This window comes from Octodon degus, unplaced genomic scaffold, assembly GCF_000260255.1.
Source record: "Octodon degus isolate 3935 unplaced genomic scaffold, OctDeg1.0 scaffold00040, whole genome shotgun sequence".
In the NCBI taxonomy this organism is placed as follows: domain Eukaryota; kingdom Metazoa; phylum Chordata; class Mammalia; order Rodentia; family Octodontidae; genus Octodon; species Octodon degus.
In genome coordinates this window covers 16,471,923-16,477,922 of record NW_004524616.1, presented here as the reverse complement: position 1 = coordinate 16,477,922, position 6,000 = coordinate 16,471,923, and the positions used below count along the sequence as shown (strand labels likewise).

The window sequence follows — 6,000 nt, the reverse complement described above, 5'->3', positions numbered from 1 at the left end:
GCCCCCCACCTCTTCACCCTCCCCACCCCCGGCAGAGCTGTAGCCACTGCTGTGACTGGTAGCCACCTTCTTTTCTTCCCTGGTCCATCTGAGCGCCCCTGTGGTCTGGGTCCATGAGGATAGTCGCCAAGGCCCAGGGCGTTGGGCTTCTGTGTGCTGGTGATGGGAACTGGGATGGCCTGGAGGACCCCCCGGCACCCTGTGGGTGCGAAAAAGCCCGCTTTTGAGGAGTGACTGTGTTCACTGGTCATTGGAGACAGCCCGCTGTGATCAACAGTGTACAGCAAATTTTCTGTGTTGATCCAGGCAAATGTGTGGCCCTGACCGGAAGATGGGACAAGAAGCCTGGTCTGCTGGATATCTGTGATGCCCACCCCCCAGTCCCCCACCCCCACCTCGTCACCCATGTCTGTGAATACCAACATGTCTGTGTCTACTGATGGTGCCATAAGCACCTCATGGATTGCTGCTTTGGAACAAGAGACCCTGGTTGGACCAAAGCCATTGTTTTCGAAGTTATTAAAGTCTGTTGGTGCCCAAAAAGGCACTTAAACTACAAAAGAGATCCTATTTTATCTTGGCCAGTATATTATGGCTGAAAGATTGGATGTGGAGAAACAAAAACGTATTGTATATTGTTTGAATGATCTTCTAGGAGAGTTGTTTGGAGTGCCAAGCTCTGGGAAAGAGCACGGGAAAATATATAGTATGATCTATCGACACTTGATAGTAATCAGTCTATCAGACTCTAGCACATCTGTGCGCAAGATCACATGTCTCCTTGAAGGTGGAAGTGAACCAAAGGACACTGATCTACAAGAAGAAACACCTTCACCTTCAGATTTGGTTTCTAGACCATCTATCTCATCTAGCAGCAGAGCAGTTAGTGAGACAGAAGAAAGTTCAGATGAAATGTCTGGTGAATGAAAAAAAAAAAAAAGTCTACAAATCAGATAGTATTTTTTTTCTTTTGATGAAAGCCTAGCTCTGTGTGTAGAAAGGGAGATGTGTTGTGAAAGAAGTAAAAGCAGTGTCTTGACAGAGACTCCATCAAGTCTGGATCTGGGTGACGGTGTAAGTGCACAGTCAGGTGATTAGTTGGATCAGGATTCAGTTTCCAATCAATTCAGTGTAGAATTGGAATTTGAATCTCTTGATTCAGAAGATTATAGTCTTGGGCAGGCCAGATAGCTCAGTGGACTAAAGCTCCTGTTTAGGCAGGCTCAGGGACTAGATTTCAATCCCTAGCACCACATGCTGTGCCAGCCCCACCCCTATTCAGCTTTGCAAATTTGGTCTCATTTTACATGCTTATGGATTACTGTTGTCTTGATTGTCTAAATTTTTAGGCTTAGTGTATGTATATTATTTGTTCAATGATAAATGGTTTATTGGACATTTTTCAAAATTCATTTATATAACAAATGACCTTGTGCTGTCTTTGAGATAGATTATGAAAGAATATCAATACCAAATAATATAAAATGTTACTTGTATTATAATGAGTAAAGCAAACCCTATTTTTAAGCCTCAACATCTTATAACTGGGATGTGTATTTAAAAGCATTGCAAATTTGCTGTATGTTTAGGCATGTGCATGCAAATCTTGTGGCAGACTATAAACCTGTAACAACAAGCACTTACATAGTGTCCTAAAATATTCAAGGATTTCATCCATTACCTAAAATAATAGATTGGCATGAGGTTTATCCTGTAGACATTGCTGTGGTATAATTTATGATGTTAGACTTGCAAATCTCCTATTTTCAGTTTGTATTATGTTTTAATGCTAAAAGCATGAAATTAAATTGAAAAGCTTGCTGATTAATCCATTTCACATGATGTGATATAAATAAGACTCCGAAGAATAGAGAAACACCTTTCCTTGTGATCTCAGTCAAGAAAATGAACACATCAACACCTCAGCAAGGATCTAGTATTTTGTAACAAAACACCCAGTTTATTTAATAGTTAAAAAATTTTAAAGTTACAGAACATCTAGATGAGAAGGCTCATGATATAAACAATTATTTTAATTTTTAACATAATTATAAAGATTGTAGAATTCTTTAAAAGATAGAAAGATAAAAACTATAATTAATCTTGCCATGAAAATAAAATTACTGTCTTTTCCTAAGTCATATTTTTGTATAGTTTTAATCATAAAGTGAAAACAATTTTATCTGCTGTTTTTTTTTTCTATTGCTATGGAATACTAATGACTATGATGGTGAATGGACCACAGAATTTAATCATAAAAGTAAATTTGTTTCTGAGAGAAAGAATATATCAATGTGCATGAAGATGAAACAAGGATTAATAGAAAAATTAGAGTCAGACTCTTGATACTGAAATTAAAGAAGGGGCTGAAAGTAGCAGAGCTTAAATACATTGCCAATGTCTTTGCCTCTTCTCTTTACTTGGACATTTTTTCTCTTTGCCCAACCATAAGTACAGTCACTGCAGCAGCCTTGTCTTCTAAAAAGTTAATAGCAATGTTAACTTTCGAGAATTAAGAAAGTCATAATTAAGAAAGAATTTGTGGCAAAGAAAACTTAGAGGAAGGTTCTCATAGTCTCCTCTTCCATGTTTCAGTTTCTTCTTATTTGGCTCTAAAGGAACATGTCTCCTGCTTCTAAAAACAGATCATTGGGGCCGGGGAGATGACACAGTAGAATAAGCGCTTCCCTGGCAAATGCAAAGACCTGAGTTCAATCCCCACTTCTGCCCAAAAAAAGAGCTAAAAACAGATCATTAAAGAAAGCTCCTTGTGGTAGAAATGAGTGTGGGAAAGTCCAACAGAAGGACGAGGAACCAGAAATTCAGAGAAAAGTGTCATATAGGCAGAGAAGGGAGGAAGTGAACTATCAGGACACAAAGAACACTAAACAAAAACACAGAACCCTTTTTGCCTGTGTGGTGTGGCTTCTCAGTCACTTCCTCTTCAGGAGTCTAAGACCTTCAGCAGGAAGAAAGGATTTCCTCTGACCCATCTTCCCAATCCAGTGTGAAATGGATGAGTGTGTGTTCTGAAAGTTTCGTGTACTCCAAAGTATCCCTGATAGCACCTCACTGCTTGCTGAAGGTGATTTTTCCTTTGTCTCCCCACATTAAACAGCTTGTCTTGCTATCTCAAATGATCCTGTTCCATCTACATATCTCTTTTGCTCTGACTCTTTTGCTTGGACTTTTCCCTCAATAAAACGGTCTAGGGCTTAACTGGACTCACTGATAGAGTCCTTGCCTAGCATAGGCAAACCCTAAAATTCAATTCCTAGTACAGCCAGTCAAGTAAGTAAATAAAGATCATTAAAGAAAGCTCCTCACCTCGTGGTAGAAATGAGTGTGGGAAAGTCCAACAGAAGGACAAGGAACCAGAAATTCAGAGTAAATAAGTAATAAATTCAGGTAACAGACAATCCTAGAATCTTGTACCTCGGTTGCCTGCGTGTGTGGTATGTTCTATGTTGGGAGTTTTTCCTGTTCCCTTTCCACCTCCAAAGCTCTTTTTGGAGGCCCTTTACCTGACTTCTAGACAGGCTGTCTAATAAAAATGTATAACATGAGCCACACATGTAACTTACCATCTTTTAGTACCATTATTAAACAGATGGGTTATTTTATTTACTAAGTCAAAACTTAACATGTTAGTGTGTGCTGCCAGCTATATTTTAAATGCTCACTTACCACAGCCCTCCGTATTGGACAGTGAAGGTCTGTTTCTTTTATACCAGCTGCACCCCAACTCATTTTCTAGCTCTTTATGCTTTTCCTTTTAGCAACCATACATGCTGACTTCTTCATTCTATGGATGAGGAAACTGAGACTTAGGACTTACTGCAGAAAATAGATGGGAGTATCCCAACTTGTAGCACATCTAAATCTCAGCGTCCCATTAGCTCAGTTGTTCAAGTGCCTGCTTAAACAAAGCAGCCAAGCTCAGGATGCTGTGTTTTGAATTTTATTAATAATGTGATACTGGCTTAATACTAGTTTTCCCTAGTGGACTAAAAATTCATTTGGACAATTGTGTTCCTGATGGTGTCTCCTTAGCTTTGTTGCTAACAGTAAGGCCAGAGGTGTGGACAGTGGATGCACAAATTAATATGGGAAGAAGTGAAAAGAAGCCTGGTTCCTTGGGTGGCCATCGTAATGGAAGCATGAATAGCTGCCATTTTGCTTCTCTTCATTTGATAGTCCTGCTTTCATCTGCACCAGCAGTCCTTTTTTCTCTAGGGCCATTACCCATCATATGCTCTTCTCATCTTTAAAGAAAAACTAACGGGCCCACGAGATGGCTCAGTGGAATAAGTGCTTCCCTGGCAAGGGCAAGGGCCTGAGTTGAATCCCCAGTTCTGGGAGGAAAAAAAAAACCTAATAAAAACCCCTCTCCCATTGTGCTTCTCTGTGCCTTTCCACCCCATTTGGAGCCAATCTGCTTTAAAGAGTTATGTGAAACTCCATCTCCAGCCTTCTCCTTCCCCTCACCTCAAGCATCCACAATCTGACTCACTTGTCTGGGAAAGTCACCACTTCCATATCGTCAATCCACTGACATTCCAATGTGCTTGTCTTTCTTGGCCTCTGGGCAGTATTTGACTCTATTGGCCATTCCTTTCTGGTCTCCTGTCATAGTTATTGTAAGACCATCCCTCTCCTCGTTTTCCTCCTGAAACTTTAAAATCTCCTTTTCTACTTTCTAGTTGCTTTCCTTTCTTTACTTGACCTTTAAACCACCAATCAGACCAAATATTTAATAGGATCCTTTCTCTTTCCTCAAAGGCTCTCTCACACATCGTCAGTTTCAAATATGTACCATCTACAAGCTGCTGAATCCCACAGTCTAGCCTCTCTTTTCAGAGACCCATTGGATGTCTCATAGAATTCTAAAGAGTTCTTCAACCCCCTGCACAACATGTTCCTCCACAGATTTTCCCTTCAAAAAACAGTGCACAACTTACTAAAAAAAATCTACTCTGTTCTGAAGCCAGAATTCTCCCTCCTTTACACCCCACGTCAGTTCATCACCAGAACCTGAATCTCCTAAAAAATTAATACATTGAACCTTGACTCACAAGGTTATATAATGCAGAGGTAAAGCCTTTAGGAAGGTTATTAGGTCATGAGGGTGGAGCCTCATGAATGAGATTAGTGCCTTTCTAAAATTTAGAGCTCCCTCAGCCCCTTCCACCCTGTAAGAGTGCACATTTCTTTGTGAGCCCCCCTCAGGGATACCTTATTTCAGTTAAAATGAAAAACAACAACAGCAACAACTTTTTTGTGGCCAGTAAAACTCCCAGCTGCATTGCCCCCCCCCCATAGCCTCTCTCCTCATGTTCAGCTCACTTTGCTGTAGTAGAATTGTGTGCTTTGAGAGCTGTAGAATCTTCCAGATACTCTTCTACTTCAGGCTTTTGGGAGTGTGTTTCCCTCTAAAATTGTCTTTCCTCTAATTTTACCCCTGAAACTCTCATCTTATTATCGCCCTGGTCTTAGTATAAATGTCATCTCCTTGATAAGGTTTCTTAGTTCTTCTGGAACCCTGTGTGTTTCCTTCAGAGCATTCTGCATTTCACCAGTACTGTCTGGGTATTTCATTCCCCTCAGTCCCCTAGGGCCACGGCACAGAAGCTCCTCAACAAATAACTGTTGATTGCATGAACCTTGTAAAAATGCTTTATTCTTGTGTCAATTGCTTTAACACTTCTGAACATGCTATGCTGTATTACAGTGTGACATCTCTTGACTATATTAAAAAGAGATCCAGCTGAAAGAACAGATTCTTGTAATAAGATGAGTCTAAGCTTAAGCTAACACCACTAAAGATAAAACAGAGAAAATATTCCACTCTAATGTTTTCAAAAATAGTTTTTATTAGAAACTCTTTTCCCCAAACTTGCTCCTGAATGACATTGTGTTAGGTAGAGAGTACAGTTTTGGGGGTTAGGTTAAAATGAATCTAAAAGGAGTATGACTAGGTTTTGCCGCTGGTTGTGGGAT

The 6,000-nt window shown here is 40.1% G+C and overlaps 1 protein-coding gene and 1 pseudogene across 7 annotated transcripts in view; both read left to right on the top strand.

Moving 5' to 3' along the window:
- Positions 1 to 6,000, top strand: part of Sncaip (synuclein alpha interacting protein) — a 149,251-nt gene that overhangs the window by 99,687 nt on the left and 43,564 nt on the right. The gene's annotated exons all lie outside the window — the stretch shown is intronic.
- Positions 406 to 1,191, top strand: LOC105742172 (annotated as a pseudogene).